Raw genomic sequence first — 27997 nt, forward strand, 5'->3', positions numbered from 1 at the left:
ACTCCATCTCAAAAAAAAAAAAAAAATTGTATATTTTTACCAAAAGAGAACTCCTTTAGTAATGGCTTGGTGCCAATTATGGGCATTCTTTAGATTTCTTTTCTTTTCTTTTTTTTTTTTTGAGCCGGAGTCTCGCTCCGTCGCCCAGGCTGGAGTGCAGCGGTGCGATCTCGGCGCACTGCAAGCTCCGCCTTCCGGGTTCCCGCCATTCTCCGGCCTCGGCCTCCAGAGTAGCTGGGACTACAGGCGCCCGACACCGCGCCCGGCTGTTTTTGTATTTTTAGTAGAGACGGAGTTTCACCTTGTTAGCCACGATGGTCTCGATCTCCTAACCTCGCGATCCGCCTGCCTCGGCCTCCCAAATAGTTCGATTACAGGCGTGAGCCACCGCGCCCCAGCCATTCTTTAGATTTCTAACTTAAAATGTCATTCCTATGTGTAGTCATGGAAACTTAATATCTTCTTATCTGAAAGTAGTATTTTGTAGTTTTAATAGAATTTATGAGGGAGTTTGAGTTTTATTAACATCCAGATAGCGTCCTTTAACTTGATTCCTCAATATGGAGATAGACTCTAGAACCAGAAAGCTTTGTAGTTGTCCAGTGGTAGGAAGACTTATAAAAATGAACTGTGAGATTTGATTTTTATTGGGGTACAATTTTGGTTTTGTTATTCTTATAAAAATGTAGAGAATAATTGAGAAATAAGACTATTAAGTTAAAATTGTTTTTGAAATGGAAATATTCAGTTTCCTGTGTACTTTTAGGCACAGTGGTAATGCATTCATACATTGTAATAATTTTCACCTAATTTTGATTTAACATGTGTCTCTTTCAGAATCCATATAATCTTAGGAAGAGCCCAACAATCCTGTTATTCCATTGTACAGATACATGAGAAAAATAGTATGTTTAATACAATGTGTTTATTGACATTTAGGACGTTTCATATAATGTACTTGATGTGGTTTGGCTGTGGAATCTCAACTTGAATTGTATCTCCCAGAACTCCCACATGTTGTGGGAGGGACCCAGGAGGAGGTAATTGAATCACCGGGCCGGTCTTTCCCATGCTATTTTCGTGGTAGTGAGTAAGTCTCACGAGACCTGATAGGTTAATCACGGGTTTCCGCTTTTGCTTCTTCCTCATTTTTCTCTTACTGCCACAGTGTAGGAAGTGCCTTTCGCCTCCTGCCATGATTCTGAGGCCTCCCCAGCCATGTGGAACTGTAAGTCCAATTAAACCTCTTTTTCTTCCCAGTCTTGGGTATGTCTTTTATCAACAGCATGAAAACGAACTAATGCCGTATTGATATTTACCCTGTTTTAGTTTTCTGTTTTTGCTTTAGTTTCTTAAAAAAGTACAGTTACCGTAGTGAAAAATTTTAACTTGTGCTGCATACAAAATATTTTAACGAATCTTTAACACTGCTTCAGTCAAAATCTTTGTATCCTGTACACTTAACCTAGGTATCTCCAAGTCAGAATCAATATATATATATATTTTAAGTGCCTTAATGAATGACCCACTCTACTTACTCGAAATCAATGGTCTTAGGTTAGGAATTGAGTTAAAGGCAACTCTTTATAGATGGAGTTCTTGTTGTAACTGGGTAAATGCAATCAGAATCGTGACTTGCTGTTTCTGAAACATCTTCAGACTATACTTAATACTTTTGACAGTCTTACATATTTATCTATTCAAGTAAGAATAGTTTAATTTCAGTATATACTTGAGTATTGAATTGTAAATTTTTTTAAGTTAAATCTAAAATGTCTTTCATAAATGTAGTGGTCTTTAAATTTTGCTTATACCTTATTCACAGTGCATGTTTTGAGTTTTTGTCTCTAACAGTGAGATTTTAAAAAAAAACTAGACTTGAAATAATTTCATAAATAACAAGACAAGAAATAATTTTATAAAGCCTTTTAAAATCATGTAGAACATATTTTTATATGCCATATTATACTTTGCACTAAAATTGTTTCTCTGTCTCCTTGTTTTACAAGGTTTTCTTTTACTAAGTAAATGAACCCATCACATTTTCTACATTATTTGGTGGGGGATCAAGGCAAAAAGGAGGTGGGGGTGCTTTTGGCAGGGTGAGGAGAAGTAGGGCATGTATATAGAATTTTTAAAAAAGGTTCCAGGTAAATCTCTAATTAGAATGATTTTGTCCCCTGTACTTCCATTTCATTTATTCCCAGAGCCGTTGCATGGACATTAACAGAAAACAAGTAATCACTCTGCTAAGCTTTCCTATATTGACCTCAATGCACAAATGTTTCATTTGTTATCTTCCATTTGATGCAAGAACTGTGCTTGCAAATAAAATGTCAATGAGCTTGTTAAGCAAACAGAAAACGGAACTTACCTGTAATTAGAAGTTAACAAGAAGCTTTTGAAAATATATTAGTTGACAAGGAAGTCAAGAAAAAGAGGATAATAATAAAATATATCAAAACAAAGGTAAATTAAAAATGGAGGAATTTTCTAAATTAAACTCAAGGCTGCCAGATTAGAAAGACAATATAAATGTAATACAATCTCTTTTCCATTAATGTTTAAAACTTGTCCTATACTGACCTGTAAATTTGCCCCACTGATGAAATGGAATCTGAAAATCGGGATACAGATACTCTGGGAAGAACTCCTCCAGATCAGCTCCAAAAAGATACATACTATTAACGGGGGAAATATTGTGAACTGCAGTCTTTAATAGATAACATTGATCAAAAACATTCCTGTGGGTAAATTACATAAAATGCGTTTCTCACCAACAAAAGCCTCTATAAATTTCAGACTAATCTGATGACAATTTAGCTTATTTTTTAAAATGTGTAATGATATCAAGAAATGCCACCATAAAGGCCTGAATACAGTCTCTGAGCCTAAGATCTTCCCCATCTTCACCTCCGTTTCACATGTGGTTGTACATATATTTGAGAGAGCTTCACTCATTTGTTTTGGGAGTAATCTATAACTTTGGACGTTTCTTGACGGCAAGAATCAAACCTTTTACAGCTTCTAGCATGCCTCTGTGCACCCCACAGATCCTCAATAAATAATGTTACCCTACTTTGTCATAAAATACAGGACATACTTAGCTGTACAGCACAGTGTGATTTGATCACACCCAACCTATGAGTGGATAATAACAGCACTGAATCTGTTTAAAAACCACATTTTCTATTCCCTTTTCATCTGCATGGTATATTCGTTTGGTTTCTAGTAATGTTGGCTCTATCCATATGTTTTTAGATAGTAGTACAAACTATGTTGTGCCTAAGTAAAATTATACCAAAAATTTTTATGGGGAAAAGCTAATGCGCTGCTCTTAATTTTAAGATTTTAAAATATAAATTTTATATTTAATATAAGATTTTAATATATAATTATTTAATTATATTAATTAAATATATTAATTATATTAAATAATATATAAATATTTAATATAATATTTAATATAAGATTTTAAAATATAAATTTTCAAATGAGATACTGGACAGTGAGAGTTTTATTTTGGAGGCTGCAGGAAATTGAAGTATCGGGGTAAGATTGATAGGCTCCTTTGGCTACTTGTGTATGGGGTTAGGGAGAATACACAAGTTTACAAAATCTAATAAATTCTCTCAGTGCTTACTTTTGTGACTTTACAAAAACTGGAATTATTTTTTCCTAGCTCTCAGTGGAGAAATGTAAGCTGTGAGTTTAACATCATGTTTACTGTGCTTTGGCCAGGATTTTGCAAGCTTTTGTGGAAAAAATTATATTGCTTTCCTTATCCTGTTTGTCACATATATATATCAATATGCTTCCTTGTATTTTACTATAGTAAACTGTATCTTGCATATAGAGAAATAAGTCAGAGTGAATTAAAAGAAATCTTTACTCTGAGGTGGAAGCGTTGTCTAATGGACCATATGTTTAAGCCTTGTTAATAAATCACACTAGAGCCCAGCGCAGCAGTGTGCGCCTGTAATCCCAGCCACCTGGAGGGCTGAGGCAGGAGGATGGCTTGAACCTAGGAGTTCAAAACCAGCCTGGACAACATAATGAGACCCCATCTCAGTCAATCAAGCAACTAATCAATTACACTAAAAAGAGCAAGATCTTAAAACTGTTCTAACAAATGTCTGGGTGTCTAAAGCAATGAAAATAGTTTATGACAGAGTTACAGCAGTCATCAGAGAAAAACCCTGGACAAATTACAAATGTGTGCCAGTTGTGAATTGCTATGACTGCAACTGAAAACCAAAGTTATTTTTGTACAGTCTTCTTGGGTGTATTTGTGTTTAGTAATAACTTGTTTGCAAATTTAGAGGACTCTAGCTATGATTTCTTAGAGACTTTGAACTTGAGGAGCTCACCGTTTAATATAAGAGAGAACTAGAAACCAAGATTAAATGTGGAGAGTGATGTTCTGCAGTACAGGGTGTATGCAGGGTGCAGAAGCACTATGGCATCGTGTTCTGGCCTCATCTTCTACTGCTCTAGACTTCCTGAAGTGCCATGTCCTGAACCTATCTTTTTTTCCCACTATCTGGACCTCTCTCTGTAGGTGCCATTCTCTCTCCTTGCAAGCCTTTTCCACACCTTATGTGCCTGGTAAGTTCTGTTTCTTCAAAATCTTCTTGAAGCCTGCCTCTACCTCATCCAAATAATTGTTTTGTCTACTTCTCTGTTATTTCCTTATAAATAATTACATTCAATTCTCATTATTTGCAGCAGTTATATTCTATAAAGTTGCCTAGAACACTGAATTAAAGAAATACTAGGCCGGGCGCGGTGGCTCAAGCCTGTAATCCCAGCACTTTGGGAGGCCGAGACGGGCGGATCACAAGGTCAGGAGATTGAGACCATCCTGGCTAACACGGTGAAACCCCATCTCTACTAAAAAAAATACAAAAAACTAGCCGGGCGTGGTGGCGGGCACCTGTAGGCCCAGCTACTCGGGAGGCTGAGGCAGGAGAATGGCATGAACCCGGGAGGCGGAGCTTGCAGTGAGCTGAGATCCAGCCACTGCACTCCAGCCTGGGCGACAGAGCGAGACTCCGTCTCAAAAACAAAAACAACACCACCAAAAAAGAAGTACTAAACCCTTGTTCCCAGGGAAAATAGGCACATATATACATATCTCGCATAGGTTATAATCTTAATTCCTAAAAACAACTCATCCTGGTAGATTGAATTTTCTTTATTTACAAAAGAATAAAGGAAGTACAGAAGCGTTAAGTGATTTGCTTGAGGTTGCTTCACTAACAGGTGCCAGAGTTAAGATTCAGACTTCGTCCAATTGGTCCCAGAGCCACAGCTTCTTGCACTACCCTGCACTGCCCTCTGCTGTCTCTATCCTTGGGTCATATTTGTATGAGAGCTGAAACAAGGCGGCTCAGGGTCACCTTAGTTGACCGTAGCTTGGGACGTGTGCAAGGAGTGACAAATTTTTCACTACTATGTGTATATTCATGAATCACCTGGAAAGCTCCACAAGTATTAATTTGGAGATTACAAACACATTTTAGTAAGTAAGCAAATTTGCAAATATAGGATTCACAAATAATGAGCATCAACTGTATTTGTAAGTGACTGCTAGGGTCTGGTTCATGATAACCCTTTCCCCCAACAATGTGGAATGTTACTTTAGCTTCTTTGATAGTTCATTCATTTATTCATTCATATTTTTATTAAACACTTACATTAAGCCAGATTCTGCTGTAAACTGCGGTGAACAAGCTAGAGATTAAGGCCTTGCCCTGTGGATTTTATATTACAGTAAGAAAGACAGAGAGCTAAGTCTGGAGTTCGGGGGAAGTAGACAGTCACTTGACCAAGGTGAAATCTGGTGTGCCCCTTCCTACTTCACATCCCCAGACATACTTCCAGAATGTTTCTGTTCTGTTCTTGGGTATAAACTCTTCCTTTTGAGCCTCTTTCCACTGACGCATGTCAACCTCTACTTGTCTTTTGTTGATTTTGAGGCCACTTGCCCATGTTACTGGCAGGGTATTGCAGAAGAATCATGCCGACTTGCTCTTTGAATTCTGGTTCTGCTACCTACCAACTGAATTGCTTTGGTCCAGCTCTTGGACTTCTGAGCCTATTTCCTAATTTCAGAAGTGGTGATACGATGTGTTAGACCCTGATGGGTTGCAAGGAAGAGGCACATACATATCATCTTTGGTAATGAGGGCTGAATGTAAACTTGGATGGGAAGTCATCTAAGTAGCCATATTGTTTCTTGGCTCTAGTACTTTCAAAACGTCACAGAACATTAATTTAGCAGTATATAGGATAGGATTTGAGCTCTGAAGACCTGCCCTCTTTTCCTTTGTTCACCCAACATTTCTATTTTCCAAGAGAAGAGTATCTGATTGGATTAGCCTGTCACCTCCTAAAAACGGAAGGCCCCTATTGGAGAGAATTTTGAGCCATGCCATGTTCTTGGTGATTGATCTCCCTTAAATTCAGCCTCTATGTTGTCCTTAGCTGAAACACTGATCCAGCTAACTGATCCTTGGTCCAGTTACTTGTGGCCAAACAAGTAAGGTTGGTTTTATGTATTATTGGTCACATGGATATGCTACAGATATGCTTTTTGTGTATGCTACAGTTGCACAATAGTTGTATGACTATAGCATATTCAGAAAGAACCATTAGGAGACAGTTTCTTTAGAAGACAATTGAGAGTATAACAAACTCTAGCAGTCCTAGAGTTTCATGGCCTTCTGTCCAAATACTTATCTAATATGATCGTAGATAATTGTTAATAAAGCATCTAACAAGGTGATTGACACATGTCAAATATTCAATACATTTCCCTTTTGGTATTGTAGTTAATATTATAGTGTGGTTATTACTTGTTAATATGGCTGTTTTTCCATACTAGACCATGAGCTCTATGAGGGCAGTTTCTACAGTTTCATCTTTTCCTCCTAGACACTTAGTTCAGTGCCTGATACATAGTAATAGAGGCACAAACATTTCAAGAGTTAAGGAATTCTCAACTCTTACTGAAAGAATGGGAGGATATAAAGGTTTTCCAGAGAAGGTGTTATTTAAGCTGATTGTTTAAGGGTGAGGAGGAATTCTTTCTAGGTGAATAAAACCTTGAGGCATCATTCCCAGCAGAGACTAGCAGGTGCAAAGACACAGAGATATAGATAGGGTGAAGTTTACCAAACACTCCTAGATTTAAAAATACCAAAAAGAAAACAATCAAAATCAAAAATTAAAATTAAAAATCACCTACAGAAAAAACTATGAATGGGCTTGACCAGAGAGCATGTCACAGTTGATTTAACTATGGCCGTAGATACTCAGTAATGGATGGAAGTTTTAGGGGAAGAGCATAACATTCTCAGGTTGTTGGCAGAGCATCTAGAACAATTTAGAAATACAGGTATTGAATTCTTGGAAAGATGACACTGTAGGGAATCATTTCCTTCTCTGTGTAGGAGGCATGTATGTTCAAGGTCACACACTGTTCAAGGTCGCACATTGCTCAAAGAGACCATGAGCAATCAAGGGAGACAGATGGGCGAGTACCTGGTTATCATGTGACAAGTGAGGTAAGACAGATATGAAGAAAATGCTATCTGAAAATGAAGAAGGAATAATTAGTAATATATGGAGTGCTAGGGAAAGGTTTCTCAAATGAAGCTGGCTGGGCATGATGGCTCACACTTGTAATACCAGCACTTTGGGAGGCAGAGGTGGGAGGATCCAGCAGGATCTAGGAGTTCACGACCAACTTGGTTGACTGAGCAAGACCCTGCCTGTCTCTATATCGAAAAAAAAAATTTTAAATGAAGTGATATTTGAATACTCTGGAACACTATGCAAATATAGGACAGACTGAAAGAATATATCCAGCTTAGTTTGAATTAACATTTTTAGAAATTTTACATTGCAAAAATTGTACATATTCACTGTTGTGAAATTAGAATTGATAAACAAGGAGGGGGGATCTACAAAGCACTCCATAGGTCCAACATACTGAGACAATGCTTAATGCTTTGATGGATTTATTTTATACTTTCTATGCATATGCATGTATTGTACACATACATATGCATTGTTAAATAGAAATTGTTATGCTGGGTGTTCTATTTATCCATTTATTTTATGAAATACATCCTCAAAGAGTACATTTGCTTTGCTCAAGGGAGTCTTTTGCTACATACTGCTGTACATAAACTAAAAAAGGAATTAACTTTCCAGCCTTGTGATCTTGTGCTGATTTAAATAGAGGCTTCATCAAAGGCACATTCAGAAATGAACTTGGTGTGTGGGTGGTTATCCTTGGCATTATTGTTTGTGATAGTATGATGAGGATGGCTTCAGTGTCTGCCCACAGGGAACAGGTTAAATAAACTGTGGGACATCCAAACAGTGGAATACTGTGTAGTTGTAAAGAAGAATGAGAAAGACCTATGTACTCAGGTAGAAGAACTCAGATATATTGTGTGGTTTTTAAAAAGGAACAAAGAATGGTATGGTGTATATGGTATGCTGCTTTTTGTGTTGAGAGATAAGAGCAGTATTTGTGAATGTAAATTCTGAAATGATACATGAGAAACCGATTAAAAGTGTTTGGCTGTGGAGGGAGAATAGGATATGAATGGGATTTTGCCACATACTTTTGTAGTTATATTTTTAAATTTTTCGAATTATGTGTTTGTATACATTACCCCTTTAAGAATAAGTGAATGAAGGAATGAAGTGAGATTATGAAAAAAGGATCTAAGGGGCTGCCCATCTTTTTAGTACCCAGTGAATATTAATACATAGCAATAGCAGCAAAAATTGGAAGAGTAACCCCAGAAAGGTGGGGAGTCAGCCTTTCCTTTGTCTTTGCCTCAATTTCATATATTTTAAAAAACACTGAGAACAATAAAACAATTTAAAACAAAAATGTTTCCAGACATTTTAAAATAAAAGGAAGATGGGGCAGCTTCGTGTAGTGTACATTCCAAAAATTGACTGAATGACCTCAAGAGGCAGGGATTCTGCCTCTCGAGCCTACATGGGATACATACATGAGAAAAAGTAAGAAAAGGAAATTTAAATATAAATAAATGAAAATAACACTTCTTCTTGATTATAAAGGAAATCACATTCTGTAATAATTTGGATGACAAAATATAAAGAAACATCTTTAATTTTGCCAGTCAAAACATTCTGGTTTGTTGCTTTTTATACTTTATGCATATAAACATTGTAAAAAGTAGAATCATAATATATAATCTTTTGTCACTTACTATATTTTGGGCATGTTTCTATGGCAATAAATATATCCTGGTATCATCTTTTTTTTTTTTTTTTTTGAGACAGAGTCTCGCTCTGTTGTCCAGGCTGGAGTGCAGTGGCCGGATCTCGGCTCACTGCAAGCTCCGCCTCCCGGGTTCCCGCCTTTCTCCTGCCTCAGCCTCCCGAATAGCTGGGACTACAGGCGCCCGCCACCTCGCCTGGCTAGTTTTTTGTATTTTTTAGTAGAGACGGGGTTTCACCGTGTTAGCCAGGATGGTCTCCATCTCCTGACCTCGTGATCCGCCCGTCTCGGCCTCCCAAAGTGCTGGGATTACAGGCTTGAGCCACCTCGCCCGGCCGGTATCATCATTTTTAATGGCTGGATGTATATTAAGTTAATCGTTGCACCTCAGGGGTGAATTTCCTCATATGCACATTTTAATGGACTCGAGCAAGCATTTTACGACTGAATTCATAGAAGTAGAATTTCTGGAGGAAAATAATATAAAACAGTTTTAGGGATTTTAATAGAAATTTTCAAATTATCGTGCAGGAAATTTGGTTCAGTTTATACTCCCACCAACAGAGACAGAGCTCTAACTTCCCCCTTCCATTTGCCATCTTTGCTGGTCTTTAAGCAGAAAATCTCATTGTTTTCATTACATTTCTTTGATTTCTAGTGCTTTTGAATCTTTTATATGCTTACTGGCTGTTTTTATTCTTGTGGAAAGTGTCTGTTTCTCCATTGCCCATTTTCTGTTGGAAACCATTTGTTTTCTTCTGAGTAATTTTATAAAATTATAAAATAATTCTATCTTTTAAAATCATATTTCTGAGTAATTTTAAAGTTTTCTTTATGGACTGGGGATTTAAACCTTTTTTTCTGTCACCGAGGTTACAAAAACTTTCTCCTACTAAGTAATTTGTTGTTTAGCTTTATTTTTTCTTTCCTCTTTTAGCTACCCAGGCTCCAAAATCACACTTCACTTTATTTATTTATTTTTATTTTTTTGAGACAGAGTATGGTTCTGTTGCCCAGGCTGGAGTGCAGTGGCATGATCTCGGCTCACTGTAACCTCTGCCTCATAGGTTCAAATGATTCTCCTGCCTTAGTCTCCTGAGTAGCTGGGATTACAGGCACCCGCCACCACACCTGGCTAATTTTTCTATTTGTAGTAGAGGCGGTGTTTCACCATGTTGGCCAGTCTGGTCTCAAACTCCTGAACTCAGGTAATCAGCCTGCCTCAGCTTCCTGAAGTGCTGGGATTACAGACGTGAGCCACTGTGCCTGGCCACATTTCACTTAATTTTTTTTTTTTTTTTTTTTGAGATGGAGTTTCACTCTTGTTGCCCAGGCTGGACTGCAGTGGTGTGATCTCAGCTCACTGAAACCTCCCCCTTCCAGGTTCAAGTGATTCTCCTGCCTCAGCCTCCTGAGTAGCTAGGATTATAGGCATGCACCACCACGCTCAGCTAATTTTGTATTTGTATTAGAGATGGGGTTTCTCCATGTTGGTCAGGCTGGTCTCTCGAACCTCCGACCTCAGGTGATCCACCCACCTCGGCCTCCCAAAGTGCTGGGATTACAGGTGTGAGCCACCACGCCCTGCCATTTCACTTAATTTTTATCCTGCTGAATGAAAGCGTTTTAACTTAGTGATTTTAGTGTAAACAGGAGCAGGACAGAATGTAATTATCTAGGTCTCACTCTGTCACCCAGGCTAGAGTGCAGTCGCATGATCGTAGCTACAGCAGCCTCGAACTCCTGGGCTCAAGCGATTTTCCCACCTCAGACTCCCGAGTAGCTAGGACTACAGGCGTGTGCCACCAGGCTTAGCTAATTTTTAATTTTTTTCGTAGAGATGTGAATTCCCTATGTTGCCCAGGCCAGTCTTGAACTCCTGACTCCAAGTAATCCTCCCACTTTAGCTTGCCAAAGTGCTGGGATTACAGGTATGAACTACTGCTTCTGGCTGAGAGTTTACTTTTGTTTGCTAGTGGTGTTTTTGGTATCTTTTCATATTTGAGGCTTTAGTGCTAGTTCTGAAGTATTACACTCACCATCTGAAGTTTACAGGACTTTTGTTTTAATATTAACAACTTTAGTTCTGCATCTTTGCAAGTATACACAATATGCCTACCAGGACTCTGCTTTATATCAGTCAAAAGCAAGAAGTAATAAAGTAAAACTTTGCCTGGCTAGAGGCTTTGAAAGAATGGAATATTCTGGTTTAATTCTATTAACTTGGAAGTATAAAGTTGAAAAAAAATTCAAAACTTTAATTTCCTGTTGAATGCAATTTGAAAATACAGCCAGTGATCCACTTTTCTTCTCTAGTAAGTTTGGACATTCAGATCTACTTGGTCTTTTATTATAGAACTCCTAGTGTGCCTTAGACTTATATTGTGAAGGTCCCTTTCTAAAACTTTAGATGTAGGAGGATGTAAGTGGTATTGTGTAAGATCAGACTGGATAAGAACAGATACCTGTAAATATACTTTTTAGATTAAATCTCTGATTGACACTTGTTTTCCTGTTTAACTTATTAAAAAAAACACATTAGCTGGAGGGTGGGAGTAGGAAGGAGATTTATGTCTTTTAATTGCATGTCTTTGTTTCATATAAAGACAGAACATGTAGTATCCCTGGCTTTGGGCCTACAGAAGGAAACACATTTTTCTACCTGCTGTATGCCAGAGGTTCCTGAACACCTGCAGGGCTTATTGCAGCACAGATTGCTAGGCCCTACTCCAGAGTTTCTGATTCATCAGGTCTGGGGTGGGGCCTGAGAATTTGCATTTATAAAAAGTTCTCAGGTGATGCTGGTGGTGCTGGTCCAGAGATGACATTTTTGAGAACCATTCTTGTATACTAACTGTAAATTGTAGAACTCTAGAAGAAAGCTTAGTTTGGTCTGGGACAAGAAGCACACAGGTTATGGAGCAAATCATGAAAGATTGAACCCTTGATCCCAGCCTAGTGTGGAATTCAGGTAACAAGCAATACATAGTGACATAACACAACTCTTGGTTTTCTTTTTTTTTTTTTTTTTTTTTGAGACGGAGTCTCACTGTGTCTCCCAGGCTGGAGTGCAGTGGCGTGATCTCGGCTCACTGCAAGCTCCGCCTCCCGGGTTCACGCCATTCTCCCGCCTCAGCCTCCCAAGTAGCTGAGACTACAGGCGCCCGCCACCATGCCCAGCTAGTTTTTTGTATTTTTAGTAGAGACGGGGTTTCACCATGTTAGCCAGGATAGTCTCGATCTCCTGACCTCGTGATCCACCCGCCTCGGCCTCCCAAAGTGCTGGGATTACAGGCTTGAGCCACCGCGCCCGGCCAACTCTTGGTTTTCATGATTACAAGTCATAGCCAAGTATCGAGTGAGAAATTCAGTTTCATTTGCAAGGTTTGGAGAGGCCAGGTGATTCTCGTCAAATAGGATTTAGTGATTAACCCCTTGAGAGTAGGAGTTATTTATGTCCTTTTTCTGTCCCCCATCACTTAGCATTTAGCCTTACTTTAGAAGGACCTTGTACTTTTTTTTAAACTGGTAAAGAGCTTTGAGTGCTTATTAAATTGAAAACTGTGTTTTTTAAAGATATTAGACATGTTTCTTATTTAAAAAGTCTTAACAATAATGTAGGAGAATAAAATAATCTTTTTCCAAAAAAGAGAAATCATTGTGATTATTTTATCTTATTGGAATGTTGGATAATATAGTCTGCTGCATTAATCATCAAGCATGCTATGGGTTTTCCACTTTTATAGGATTTGTACCACAATTGAGGTAATACTGGTAATTCTTGTGCTCCATTTGAAGATGAATAACAAAGGCCAAAATCAAAGACCTGGTATAGAAGCTGTATAATGAAGATAGCTCTGAAGGAACACATATACACACACATAGACACACATATATATAAAGTACGTGCAGATTTTCTTTTTAAGTTTTAAAGTTTTAAAAGTGAAAGCCAGCCCTGCCCCTCTCCTGGAGTGGGCAGGGACAGCAGTTGCCTGTGCAGCTTTCCTTGTGAAACCACAGGTCCCTCCGGCCACACTGCCACCTGGCCATGTCTCCTTTCCCTTTTTTTTCCCTTTTACCTCCTTTCTCATTGACCAATGGGCTTGGAGCATTGAGGCCATGACCTTATCCTGCGTTCTATTGCGGCCCTGGTTACGCCTCCGCTGGCTCAGTCGCACAGCTGCGTGGTAGCTGGCTAGAAGTGTTTAGCAGTGGTTGCCAGGATCACACTGATATGGTCCCAACTCCGCCTCCCTCCCTGCCCTGTGGTGTCGGAAGAAACTGACACAGCAAATTGAACACAGCCAAGAAAAAAAGGTAAAATGCAGCCAATTGGCCACGGCCAAGAAAAAAAGGTAAAAATGCACGGGGTCATGGCTACCTGACCCAGTCCCAAGCCCCCTCCGACAGCAGGACCACTGCCAGAGTCTGTGCCACTCCTGAGGCATACTGGGCTGGGCCTCTGGGCTTCCCCAGCCAAAGTCTTGTCAGCCAGCCCCACCCCATCAGCAGCCCAGCCCCCACCCTCACTGGTCACCCCTGGGTGACTCTGGGCTAATGACTCCCAAGGCTCTCCACTCCAGATTTGGTCCTCACCTCCTGCCACCCAAGCCAGACCTCCCTGGGCTCTTTGAGCTCACATCTCCAAGCACCCCCTCCCCCACTGCAGAGCAATGTGGCCCCCCCAAGGAAGGAGTTGTTGGGAGAAAAGCTGAGTATTGGGAGAGAAGCTGAGGCAGGGCTTGCATGTCTGACATAAAGCAAAAGAGTCTTGGAACATGTCCGGGGTTCAGGGTATAAAACCCCTCATGAGCTTTGGAATACCAAGCTCTGTGCTAAAGAGTGGAAGGCTGCCCTGCTGCACCACAATCTAAGCCCAGGGCATAAAACCCCTTGTGGCTTGGATGGAATCCAGGGCTCAGGGCATAAAACCCCTCGTGGCCTCTGGAATGTGTCTAGACTTGCTGGCTCCTTGCTTCTAGCAAGTCCAGGTTCATAAGACGAGTGTATCTTAAACTAGAACATGTTTTCCATTATCTCAAGTAGATTAATGTGTTCCATATACTGCAAAGAAAATGCTAAACCGTCACAGCTGTAGCTCATTCACTTGATGCACTGCTTTCTCTCAACCCTCACATCCTTACTACCTGCTGCTTTGTTTGATCACCAGTAAACAGTGTGGGCTCCCAGAGCTCGGGGTCTTCGCAGTCTCCATACTAGCGTTGGCCCCCTGGTCCCACTTTATGCCTTAACTAGTCTTTTCTCATTCCTTTGACTCCGCCGGACTTCGTAGCCCCCATGGCCTGGTGTAGGGTCTGATCATCCCAACAAGGAATGGAATGTAGTGAGTCACAATCCCCCTGGGAACTGTCATTATTGCCACAAGACCGGCCTTTGATCTTAGGACCCAATCCCCTAACTGTTCTCACCCCCTTTCTGGTTCCTCTGGTTGCAGCACAAATTTCCAGCTGGAAGGCGAATGGGAACTATGGAACCTGGGAGCAAGAGGTTTCAGGTTGCCTTACTCCCTTAACTTAGACACTGACAGTGTGAAAACCTTACACTCCCCACCATCGCCTCCCCCTGCACCGGTGAGCAAACATTGACAGTTGTCAATGGGAGAATGGGATTGGTTGGTTTTCTTCCAGGCTTCTACTCTTAAGAGAGACTTTAGCATTTTGTTTTCTGAGTTCTCTACCTCATATTTGAGTTCTCCATGGTTCTGAGACCAGAGTGCCTTTCAGTCAGTGGTCTCTGGAGTGAGATCTGCTCATCTTCTGTGGAACAGATCTTGGGAAACTGAACTTGACAGCTTGAATCTTCCTCATCTCATCTCAACCTGGGGTACTTTGAGTGGCACAGGATAAATATGGGGCATCTTTCTGAAGCATCAGCTTGGCTTCATTCTCTTGAAAGAGAAAAAATAATATACTTAGGGGTGACAGTCACATAGATTTCTAAGAGTATACCAGACTTCTCTCTGAAATGAGACTTGGGTTGTCCTCTTTCTGATAAATTCCCAGATTTAACAGAAAGGCTGCCTTCTGTCATGAGGATACATTGATGTAAAAGTTTGAGAGGTGCTGGTGTACTTCTTACACTAACAGATGTGTGACGATGTGTGACTCTGAACTGCACAGTGTACAGTTCCTGCCTACTTCATGTTTACTTTTCTACATCTGCCTCTGGTTTTGGTCCCTGGCAGCTGCTGATTCATGGCAAAACCCCAGAGCTCGAAGTCAGAAGACTGAGTTTAAGTTTCATTATTGCCTTTTTTTTTTTTTTTTTTTAGCCATCGTATCAATCCTTGTCTGTCCTTAAGTGATTATGACAACACCTTGTACAGTTGTTGGTGGCATTAAATCAGATGGTGTATAAGAGTATTTTGTAAAAACCATAACGTAGGATGTGACTGTAGGGGCTTGTAGTTCTCATGAGTATTACTGCTTTTCTTTTCCAAAGTTGAGAGAATATTAGCAGAGGAACAGCCCTTGTGTTCGGCAGGAGTAAAGAGGAAGAAAAGGAAACAAAATGGCAGTAGCACTGAGACAACAACTTCTGGTGGTTGCCACTCACCTAGGGATGTGAGTCTTGGCTGGCCAGGCTTCTGGGGACAAGGGGCCCAAGGGGCAGTAGAGGGTAATTGTTAAGATTGTGGAAAAACTGTCAGGTACTGGTTAAGAATTCTGGGTTCGAATCCTACCTCTCCATCTGCTAGGGATAAGATTTAGGGCAAATTGCTTGAGCTCTCTTTGGGCCTCCTTTTTCACATCTGTAAAATAGGGGTGCTGTTGTTTTACATATATTTGTGAGGTTTAAATGAGATTTGTTATTGCTGTTGTTTTTATGTTAATCCCTAGTACAGGGCCTGTTGTAAACACCCAGGACACCCAGGAAATGGTAGTTACTGTTTGATTTTCCTCATCCCCATTCTCAAGGGGAAACCAGGCCAATGAGAACAGCCATTTGCCATCAGGCTGTCCCTTTAGGAGTCACTGAAAGGGCCCCAGCATGTGGTGAGGAGAACCCCAGGCACTAGGGTTAGGAGAAGATCTAACTTTTGCGTTCATCTTTGCCATCAGTTTGCTGCGTGACCACAGAAAAATCACTTCTTCCACTGGGCCTCAGTTTCCTCCTCTGTAAGATGATACCAGATAAGATCAGTGTCTTCCAAATTTGTTTTTTAGCTGGAGACCCCTTTGTTCAAGTGAACCGTTACTCAAAAGTCTGGTTTTTAAAATAGAGGTGGAGGTCTTCTGGAGCTCTCCCAGATTCATCGCCCATGTCCTGGGCCTGTGGAGAGGGGTCCAGTGAGCATATGAAGAGCTGCACTGGTCAGGTGACCCCACTCCATGCTTAGGGGACTTTCCCTAAGCAATGCAGTCACATGGAGTGGGGTCACCTGACCAGTGCAGATAGATGACTTTCCCATCTATCTGTTCTGGCCCTTGGCAAGGCAGCAGGTGGCCATTTGGTGGGAGGAGGTCACAATCACAGGTCGTGGTTTTGACCTCCTCCACTCTTCTTTAGCATTTCGTTTCCCTGAACCCATATCTTCCTCATTCCCTGACTTTCTTGCCTCTCTCTAAGTGACTCTTTCTCCCCCTGCCCTTGTTTTTCCCTTTTCGCTTCCTGTAGATTCAGGACCTTGTGAAGGTGCTGCGTTCCCCACACTGGACATGTGGAAGGTGAGGGGGTGCTGAGACTTCTCTCTGGCTTGCTCTCTCCAGCTGTGCATGCCCTTAGGCTTCTCTGGTTTGGGGGAATACTTTGTCTTCGGCTTTTTTTATTTTGCTGCCTTAACCTTCAGCCTGTTTGTGTCCACTTCTTCACCTGTTTGACTGTTTTTTTTCCTTCCCCCACATCTTTTATCATTTTAGAGAAGGTGAGACATACCTTAAAGTTTAACAACAATTTGAGAATAACTTTCAGAGCAGGCCTGTGGGATTTGGGGCTTTTTTTTTTTTTTTGAGATGGAGTCTTGCTCTGTTGCCCAGGCTGGAGTGCAGTGGCAGGGGCACGGTCTCAGTTCGCTGCAATCTCTGCCTCCCAGGTTCAAGCCATTCTCTTGCCTCCACCTCCTGAGTAGCTGGAATTACAGGTGCCCATCACCATGCCCAGCTAGTTTTTGTATTTTCAATAGAGACAGGGTCTCACCATGTTGGCCAGGCTGGTCTCGAACCCCTAACCTCAAATGATCTGCCCTCCTCGGCCTCCCAAAGTGCTGGGATTACAGGCATGAGCCATCATGCCCAGCCTGAGATTTGGGCTTTTGAATGCCCAATGTGATGCTCTCAGACTAGGAGGGATGGAGGGAAAAACCCAACCAACCTTTAGGTTTTGCCCTAAAGGCAAAGGTCATTAGACCACATAGAAGTCTGTCACTTTTTAAAATTAATTCACTTTGGTTTAAGAGAGAAAACACAGGGTTAAGAGAAAATGAGTTCACATTATAGTTGGAAGGATTGAAGCTATTTTTTCAGAGGAACTAACTGTAAAAGATATGAGGTTAACCAAACAGATAAATGACTGAAACATTCTGCCCCTAATCTCTTTAAAATAAAATGAACACTTAGCCATATTCATTGGGCTCTTGATAGCAAAGGCACTTTGCTAAATAAACAATGGAGAGAATAGATGAACAAGGTAGGCTGCACGCTGAGGGAGGCAGACTCGTCTGAAGGAGGCAAGAGAGAATTTTGGAACATTCTAAATGCTCAGCTCTGGGGTAGCTTGGTTCCGAATGGACTTGAGGCTGGGGGAAGTGGCATTTGAGGCTGACTTGAAGATTAAAGGTGGGTAAACATTCATCCATAAGGGGAGTAGGGGAGGCAGGGAGAGTGGTGAGGTCATGGCCATCATTATGAACTCACAGAGCACCTTTCAGGAGCACAGGGAGCCTGGTGGGGGGCAGGGCATGGGGGTACACGGGGCTAGGAGATGACTTCCTCTGGTTGTGATTTGGCATTTCCTTCATATCTTACTTGCCTGGGGTGCTCCTGACAAGCCAGAGGAGCAGGGCACAAATGGCGCCAGATCCTGTTGAAGATGGGCATGGGGAGGGGGACTGAGACAGAGCACCCTTGCCTGCTGTTAGAGACTTTTCAGTCTTCACACCTGTTACCCGCCCCCGCCAGTGGGTCAGGTCTGTCCAGGTGCTGTGACTCACCTTGCCAGCTCAGAGGAGGTACTGAGTGGTATGGTGCAGAGTACAGGCCTAGAGGCATCTTGCAGCCGTGTATTTGCCTTTTTCTCTGCCGATGGTCCAGTGGATTGGGGGGTCTGGAGCCTGTTTCCTAATGCTCTGAGATTCTGTGCCCAGCCCAGGTCTCTCTGTTCTGGAAACAAAGGCCCAGATCCCCATATTTCCTTTTTGCTGTTTAGTTTTAGTTTTTGTTTTTGAGACAGAGTCTGGCTCTCTCTCCTGGAGTGCAGTGGTGGGATATTGGCTCACTGCAACCTCTGCCTCCCAGGTTCAAGTGATTGTCGTGCTTCAGGTCTCCCGACTAGCTAGGATTACAGGCATCCACCACTGTGCCCAGCTAATTTCTTTTGTATTTTTAGTAGAGACGGGGTTTTGCTATGTTGCCCAGGCTGGTCTGAAACTCCTGGCCTCAAGTGATCCACCAGCCTCGGCCTCCCAAAGTGCTGGGATTACATGCATGAGCCACTGCATCTGGCTCCTTGTTGCTTCTATACCTTCTCTATATCCATAACTGTTTCCCATGTAAGTTTTTTTAAAATTTCTCATTTTTATTACCATGTAAATTTTCTTTCCTTTTTTTTTTTTTTTTTTTGAGATGGAGTCTCGCTCTGTTGCCCAGGCTGAAGTGCAGTGGCCGGATCTCGGCTCACTGCAAGCTCCGCCTCCCGGGTTCATGCCATTCTCCTGCCTCAGCCTCCCGCGTAACTGGGACTACAGGCGCCTGCCACCTCACCTGGCTAATTTTTTGTATTTTTTTTTTTTTTTTTTTGAGACGGAGTCTTGCTCTGTCGTCCAGGCTGGAGTGCAGTGGCACGATCTCGGCTTACTGCAAGCTCCGCCTCCCAGGCCCACGCCATTCTCCTGGCTCAGCCTCCCGAGTAGCTGGACCACAGGCGCCTGCCACCGCGCCTGGCTAATTTTTTGTATTTTTAGTGGAGATGGGGTTTCACTGTGTTAGCCACGATGGTCTCGATCTCCTGACGTTGTGATCTGCTCACCTCGGCCTCCCAAAGTGCTGGGATTACAGGCATGAGCCACCGCACCCGGCCAACCGTGTAGGTTTTCTACTCCAGGAGTGCAGATCTGTGATTGCGGTATCCTGAGTAGAGCTGATAACTTTTCCAGAAGTAGGGAATAATGGAGAGAGAGAAAAATATCTTAATGTGATGGGACCATTTGAGGAGAGTAGGCTTTATTTATTTTTTTTAACTCCATTCTTAGCTACAAGACTTAAAATTATCTTCAGTTCTGCTAGCCTCTGTAGCACTTGCTCTAAGGAGGGAAGCAGATTTAGGTTTTCAGAGGCCAGGACCGAAGGGTCCAGTGAGCAGGCAGTCCTTTCCCTGGAGCAAGGTGTAGCCACTTTCCCCAAACCCAGCTTCCTGTCCAGGCCCTGGCTCCCTGGTGTTTCTCTCTTGTCATGCTTAGCTGGTCAGCCAGCTTTTTCCACTGTCTGCCCACCTGGCCTGTTGGATATTAGAAGATCTCTAGAGCCAGATGCTTGGGCCAAGAGTAAGGCCACAGTCTGGAGAGAGGCTGGGTGGGGCTCTGGTCAAGCAAGTAGGTCCAGCTGGGGGCAAGGGAGAGGCTCCACATGACTCCAAGTCCTGAATCCCAGGATGGTCCCCAGCTGCTGTTTCCAGGAAAGAGGCCCCACAATTTCTAAGTTGCCAAGAGCCATAGGGCAGATGTCTTACCTCTGTTTTTTTGGGTGGTTTCTTGGTTGGGTTGATGTTTCTGGATGTAAAAGAACAGGGTAGGCGTGATGACTATGGTTGATTCTCTTTTTACCTCCAGAGAGTGGGGAGAGGCTTCTAGTTGGGCAACTTTTTTTTTCCCTGAAAAGGCCTGAATCAGTAATACAGTCAATAGGTGCAGTGGCTTATACCTATAATCCCAACACTTTGGGAGACCAAGGTAGGAGGATCACTTGAGCCCAGGAGTTTGAGACCAGCCTGGGCAACATGGTGAGAACTTAGAGAGACAGGGTCTCACAATCTCATGGGTAGCTTGTTCTCTAGGACCAATTGGCCTTCCTGGGGATGGGGCTGGGGGAAGGCTGAGACTGGCCTTTTACTTGAGGTCTGGGGAGATGCAAGATTGTTGGAATGAGCTTGGGAGCTTCGCTCACCCCACCCTGGGTGCCTGTTACCAGAAATTGAATGACCCTCTTATATGTTTCTTCCCACACAGAAACATGATGCTGACAATGACCCTCATCTTACGGATGAAACCAAGTAAGTGTCTCCTATTGGGGCAGCAGTCTCTAGGCCGAGGGAGTCAGGAAGGCCACTGCCCATGACCTTCTTTTCCATCAAGCCACCTGCACCCCTGACCCAAGTCTCCACCCCTAGGACTTTCTCATCGACCAAGAGCCTGTGGTAACTCTACCAACAGCTCAATGATGTTGCCTCTGAGGTACCTCAGAAATTGAAGCCCAGAGTGGGGTGCAGGGGCAAGGAAAGTAGGATAGAAACCGAGGCAGGTTTTCACAAGAGAGGGCAGATCCTGGGAGATCAGCTGATTTGCTGCTGGGCAATGTTGAGGAAGTCGCCTCTTCCCTCAGCCTTCTCCCTTGAAGCTGTTCACATGAAGGAGTTGGACTACGTGACTGGTTGCATCATTTTTTGCTGCAGAAGCACCAGATGAGTGCTGCTCTGAAGGGAGGGATGGTGGGGAGATAAGAATCATGAGATATTTTGGTACAAAAGAGTTGTGGAATGAAGGGTTCAAGATAGGCAGGAAAGAAAATGTTGCCAGTTGCTGGGGAAGAAAGGAAGTCAGAGGGCTTAGACACTGAGGGGGCAGAAGATCTCCATGCGCACCATCATCTCTTGTAGTCAGCAACAGGTATCCACGGGGAGGGCCCTGCATCATCTTGTTAAGAATAAAAAGTTCCTCTTCAAAGTTTCTGTTTTTAAAAACAATAAGTGTTAAGAATAATAGTTCCTTTTAAAAACTTATTTAAAGTTTTCTTTTTATGCTATAAACTAATAAATCTTTTAGTTTACTAATGACTCTTTGTTATGCCCTAGGTAGCTGTTAAATATAGTAGAGAAATAAGTGTATTCTATGTTTCTATGTCCTTATATTTTAAACAAAGCCTAAGCTGTTTATTCTAGTTTCTAGTCTGCCTAGATATGCTCGGACATGCCTAGGCCTGTCCCAGCTCATAGCCTATGCCTTTTCCTTATTTGGAAATGTTATTATTATCCTAGTTTCCTGTAAGTAACCCCCTCCCTTTCTTTGTTCTCCATCGTGCCATTACCTATTTAGGGAAGTTTTAAGATTTTAGCAAATCAGAATCAGTTTAGATTGTGAGTTCCAGCTCTAGGACACAGCAGTAGGGTCTTGATGCATCAGGGATAAAAACTCCTGCTTTCCTTTGTTTGGTGTGCTCTCATGGCAATCTGGCTTGCAAACAGGATCCTTCTGCAGAAGTAAAATTGCCTTGCTGAGAAATCTTTTGTTTGTGTGTTCGTGTTCCTTGCGACTCCGAATTTTCATTTCTAACAATGTGCTATCCTGAAGAATCTGGAGGTAAGAGGGCCTGGGCCAAGGTGCAGTGACCCCCTGGGCCAGCCCTCAAACCTCCTCCCACAATGGGGGTAGGGTGACCCTCTGCCCCCTGAGACAGCCCAACAGCTCCCACCCCTAATTATTGCCCTCTCTAACTCTCCCCGCAGTCCTCCAGCTCCTCCTCTCTGCATGCGTCTCAGAACCAATACCAAGAGGTAACTGTACCCTGAACTCCAACTATCTAACAATCAACTCAATAGAATGATTGAGACATTCTTAAGAGTCCAGTAGGGCCCCCTGGTGCCACTCTGCCAATCCTGGGCTCCAATTTCCCCTTGGGGCCCTGAAGAAAGGGGCTAGGGGTGCCTGGTGCCAAGGGTATATGGGGAGCTGGGGGGCCCAGGTCTCAGCTGGAGGGACCCCATGGAGCATGCATCATGGCTCTTCTGTTGCTGCCCTCTTTGCCTACTGTCTCTTTTCCAGACACCCCTGCTCCAGTCCTTGCCACACACGCCTTGGGATTGTTGCCTCTCAGGGAAGTGCTAGTCTGACTGGTTGCTAGGAACTCCATATTTCTGCCCTGACTCAGTCCCTAATTTTCTCTTTGATTCTGGACAAGCCACCTCTCCTCCTTGGGCTTGTGTTTCCTGAGGAGGTAGAGAGTATCAGATGTCTCTGCTAGCTCTGAAAGTCCAAGATTTAAAGGTCCACTAGAATGTAAACCTCAGGGCCAAGGGATCCTGTCTGTCCTTTTTTGTCCTATATCCCTGCTATGAAGAATTGTACCTGGCCCGTGTGTGCTCAATGTTGAGTGAATGCATTTTCCAAATCACAAACTGGCAGAATGTTGGGCTTTTCTCAGACTCCATCTATACATGTCACTGGTAGAAAGTCGTGACTACAAGTTGTCCAAGATCTTGGAATTTTGAACAAAGAATTGGATAAAATGCCCAGCAAAGCAAAGAAAGAATGAAGCAACAAAAGAACCAAACCAGGGATTTATTGAAAACACAAGTACACTCCACAGTGTGGGAGTGGGCCTGAGGAGCCTCTCAAGGGCCTGGATACGGAATCTTCCTGGGTCCAAATATCCGCCAGAAGTTTCCCATTGGCCACTTCATGCTCACCTCATGTAACTGAAGTGGTAGCCGCAATCAGTCTGATTGGTTGCAGAAAGCATCCAACCAGAGGCTGAAGTGAAGTTACAAAAGTCACACTCCTGTGCAAACAATCTGATTGGTTGCAAAAAGCAACCAGCAACCAACCAGAGGCTAGGGTGAAGTTACAAAGTTATACTTCTTTGCAAATGAAGACTTGACCAGCAATCAGTCTTAACTTGTTGCAGACAGCCAGTTTCCCATCTGCCTCACAGAAAAGGTGAAAGGTAGTAACCTCTGGTTCTTTCGTTACTCAGACATGGAAAGCTAGGGTTTTCTTTTCATTTTGGTTCTAGGAAGTCGGCGCGAAACAGTCTTAGGTTCCCTGCCTCTGGACCCTATTTTCCTGCCTCGTAGAGGTTTATGTTACTGTCGTTTCGGGAGAATCCAGATTCAGACTTTCAGTTCTGTGGCTGTGGCCAAAACCAACAAAGACCCAAATCCTCTGTCCTTGGGAGCTTGAGGAGAGTTGACCAGTTCGTGGTCCCAGTGGGTCTGAGAACTTTGCCTTTAAAATCCACTCCTGGCCTCTACCTACCGCTTCATGGTCTGGGCAATAGAGTCGAGGGGGCCACCCTTGGTCCCCTTCCTTTGACCCTCCCCACGAAACAGCACAACCAAGAAATTGTGGATCAACTGGAAGTAGTAATGTGATTTCTTTGCTCACAGCATGACTGCTGGGTTTGGGGGGCACTCAGATGTAGAGGCCCCAGTCTCGTCTTGCCCACTCCCAGCCTGGGGAAGAAGGCTTATCCCCCATATTCCACCTCATCCCCACAGGGTCCCTGATAACCTAGTCCCATGGGTGGGCCTGTCCTGGGGCATTGGCGGCATTCAGGGGGCAAGTCCCTTGCTGGGCCATCTCTGCCTCCCCCTAGTAAGAGCTCTGTCTTCCTTTTCCTACAGGAAAAGCAAGAAAGCCAGCAAAACCAGGGAGAGCCCTAAAGAGGCAGAGGTGAGTGGAGGGTGTGAAGTTCCCTCCTGTCCTCTGGAGAGTGTTGCTTTCCTTTTCTTTTAGCACTTGCTTGGCTTTTCTCCCAAAGGTTCAAATCCAGAGAACCAACATACTGATGTCTGAGAAAGGAAAATTAAATACTGAACTCTATCATATGCAATGTGCTGCCAGGAACTTTGAAGGTGGGAATCTGGGCACCCCGTCATCCTTCAACCTGGTGCTTTGACAGGCCTTTTGGGGGAGTCCTTTGGGCCCCATCTCAACCTCTCTCATTTCAGGAGAGTCCACGGATCTGGCCAGCCACCTGCAGTATTCCCAGCAGCGTGTGGGAGAGTTGGATTGGACTCTTTGCTGTCTCGACGCAGCAGAAGAACATGGACAGGGTGAGTCCTATTGCCTGCCCCATCCCTTGGCAGCCCAGGTTCCCAGATGGAGGAGTGAGGGACCTTTAGGTCCCTTCTACAGGATGGAGTGTCCTGCCCAGAAAACAGCATGGGCCATTTCTCATTGCTTTTGTATGTTGTTGTTAGAGGGAGCCTAGGGCTGAGTTGGCTGCTGTGGGTGAGTTGGGGAGCGCTGTGGGGAGCAAGCAGAGTTTGGACGTGCAGCACTGGATGCAGAGCTCGGAGGCCAAGTGCCTACCGTGCCCTTACCTGGCTGTGGCCTTGGCCAAGTCCTAAGTGGGGGATATGGTACTTAGACTGTGAAGGTACAGAAGAATATCTTTAGTATGTTACCATTTGTGTAGAGAGAGGGAACGTGTGTGTGTGTGCGTGTCTGTGTGTGTAAGTACTATGATAATATACATAAAACATGCTTGAAAGTGGTTTCAGAGCCACTGGCTGCGTTTTCTTGAGGCTCAAAAATGAGAAACAAACTAGGAAAGAAGGGAATTTATTGCTGTAACCGGATACAGGGAGAAGGCTGGAGATAATTCCACCAGGCCAACTCGAAGTGTTACAATTTTCTTAGTGCTTATATAGGTTGGGGTTATGTGCCTACGTGCAGCATAGCATTCACCTAAGTCTGTTGATAACTAATTTTGTTTCAACTAGAAAGTCAGAGGCAAAAAGTGCTGGCTAAGTCTGATTAAGCTGTGAGGGCCCCAGTACCCTCAAGGCCTGTCTACTGTGGTATCAGAGTGATTATTTCTATCTTATCTCCCTCACAGCTTGGTCTGGAGAGCTGCCTTAGACTCTCCAATGAATCTATTCAAACAGCTGCCTCTGTTACCTTGACTCGTCTCAGATTCCGTCAACCCGAGACTAGGAATATAAGACTGTCTTTATTATTTTGACTTGCTCCAGGTTAGGGAGAAGCCTATGCAAGGGTCCTACTGACCATATGTTTCTTTTCTAGCTTTGATACCTGGGCATGAATTTCTCTAGGTTTAACTATTTGCTCAATGTTAAGGCAGCTCTGTGGAAATTTGTTTGTGTAAACTGGAGTGCTGTGCAGGGCTGTCTGTGTGACTGTCATGAAGGCCTGTCTGTGTGATTGTCAGGGAGAATTGGCCTGCCACAAAAGGATTCATACAAAACTCAGGAGAGAGACACAGGGTGGCTGGGAGATATTTCCCTTCTGTACCTTCTGAGTTTTGGACTATGTGAATTTATCATCCTTTCAAAAGGTGAACAAAAGATTAATTTCCTCCTTCCTTTCTGTGTCCCAACCCCCATTAAAAAAAAGGGCTTAGAGAATCAGATATACCTGGGTGTTCAAATCCCAGCTCTGTCTGAGTGATCTTAGGCAAGCAATTAACCTCTAATACCCCATGTTTTTTACCTGCTCAACAGAGGTAATAGTAGTAACTGTCTCATATGGTGGTTGTGAGAATTAAATGGATTGCTAGCATGGTGCCTGGTGAAGCACTCAAAGGTTCAAATAGTGATAGTAATAATGGTAATAACAATAGCAATATTCTCTGATCTCTCTGGGCCTCTGGTAACCAGCTATAAATTCGATCTTTTTCCCTGTCCCTTCCACCCTTATTGAGTTCTTTGAGAAACAAATGAGACTATGGGCTTGGAAATGCCTTGAAAATATGTCAGCTGTGATTGAGAGTAAGGAAGTGTTAACTGGGGAATAGTTATTATAGCTATTGTTACTGGTCAGCCAGCTGCTCCTCTGCCTGCTATATCCTGACTTAATCTTTCTGTATTTGCAGTATAACAAGGAGGTAACCAAAGACAGAGATGCCCTCAGGCTGAAGTTATACAAGAACAGGTAGGACGGGGGACAGTGGGATGGGAGGTCTGGGGCCCTTAGCATGGGTGATGTGCTGGGAGGTGGGAGGGGTGCAGGTGAGCTTGGTGAGGTGGTCATACAGGTTTGCATGTGTGCACAGGCTAAGCTCTAGCGCTAGCTGTGCCCCTGACTCACGGTGTGGCCTTGGGGAACTCATGTCTTCTCTCTGGTGTGCCACCTGTGACTTGATTCCTGAAGTCCCTTCCAGTGCCACGGTTCTGTTGTTGTGGGGCGAAGGTAGAGGAGCCGTCCTTTCTGCTCTTCATTGTAGTCCTTTCTGTTCTTCGTTCATTCCTTTCTCTCCTGCCTCCGGCCATAGCCAAAACAATGAGGACCTGAAGCAGAAGAACTCAGAACAAGAAGAGAAGCTTCAAGTCCTAGTGACTGCGAAGTCAGGGATTTAACTCAACTTGAAGGAGCTGCACAGGAAGCTGGAGAGGACTGAGCTCCTGCTTCAGGCAAGAGGCTGCAGCCCCAGGGGTGGTGGGAGCCCCATCCAGCTGAGGACATGGTCTAGGGATCATGCAGGGTATGGGGAGGCTCCAGCCAAGAGCTGGAAAATTTGGGTCCTTGTTCTGGTCCTGCCATAGAATCCTCTAGAGACTGCTAAAAATCTACAAACTGGGGCCCTGCCGTAGACCTGGGGAATCAGAATCTCAGGGTTAGGGCTTACATTTTTTAAAAAATTGCATCATGGATGAAAACCATTATTTTATAGATTACACTTATATGGCTAGCTCATGAGTCTGTTTATTTCCTTCTGAGGTTCAAGCCAACACTTCAACTATTCCACAGTAATAATCGAGAGTAGAGTTTTTGTTTGTTTGTTTTTTATTTTGGGACGGGGCCTCCCTCTATCACCGGGGCTGGAGTGTAGTGGCGTGATCTTGGCTCACTGCAACCTCCACCTCCCAGGCTCAAGCGATCCTCCTGCCTCAGCCTCTCAAGTAGCTGGGACTACAGGTGCACACCACCATGCCTGGGTAACTTTTGTATTTGTAGAGACGGGGCTTTGCCATGTTTCCCAGACTGGTCTTGAACTCCTGATCTCAAGCAATCCGCCCACCTCCACCTCCCAAAGTGGTGTTATTACAGGCATGAACCACCATCCTTGGCCTGAAATCTTTAAAAAAATTATTTAATTTTTTATTTCTAAAGCAAAGAAACTCGACAGTAGAGATCTTTATTGACCAAGTTGTACATTAAGCCGGGCTCTAGACCTTTTAAAGGGCACTATGTGGAACAGCCCAGGCTCCCCAGATCTGAACTTCTCACTATTTACTATTCGATTTGATTCTAGGAAGTCGGCGTGCAACAGTCTTAGGTTCCCTGCCTCCAGACCCTATTTTCCTGCCTCACAGAGGTTTATGTTACTGTCCTTTCGGGTGAATCCCTTCTCTTTCTGCACTTGCTTGGCTTTTCTCCCAAAGGTTCAAATCAGACAGTTGGAATCTTGATGTTTGAGAAAGCAGAATTGAAGACAGCACTGTATCACACTGAATGTGCTCCCAGGCAGTTTGAAGGTGGGAATCTGGGCACCCATCATCCTTCAACCTGGCGCTTTGACAGGCTTTTAGGGGTAGTCCTTTGGGCCCCATCTCAACTTCTCTCATTTCAGGAGAGTCCATGGATCTGGCCAG

The 27997-nt window shown here is 43.4% G+C and overlaps 1 long non-coding RNA gene and 1 pseudogene across 2 annotated transcripts; one reads left to right on the forward strand and one right to left on the reverse strand.

Annotated features, from left to right (window-relative positions):
* The first annotated feature begins 920 nt into the window (after window positions 1-920).
* On the forward strand, window positions 921-27988 carry LOC139364457 (golgin subfamily A member 2-like; annotated as a pseudogene).
* On the reverse strand, window positions 18473-26814 carry LOC139364458 (uncharacterized). 2 transcript variants are annotated; one of them, XR_011626460.1, is made up of 5 exons: window positions 26493-26814; window positions 21748-21911; window positions 21305-21390; window positions 20902-21136; window positions 18473-20216 (listed from the first exon to the last, which is right to left on the reverse strand). It is a non-coding gene; the product is annotated as an uncharacterized lncRNA (long non-coding RNA). The 2 variants fall into 2 exon arrangements; XR_011626459.1 differs by lacking the exon at window positions 26493-26814 and having other exon boundaries at window positions 21748-22157.
* Window positions 27989-27997: the final 9 nt, after the last annotated feature.

This window comes from Macaca nemestrina, chromosome 7, assembly GCF_043159975.1.
Source record: "Macaca nemestrina isolate mMacNem1 chromosome 7, mMacNem.hap1, whole genome shotgun sequence".
NCBI classification, from domain to species: domain Eukaryota; kingdom Metazoa; phylum Chordata; class Mammalia; order Primates; family Cercopithecidae; genus Macaca; species Macaca nemestrina.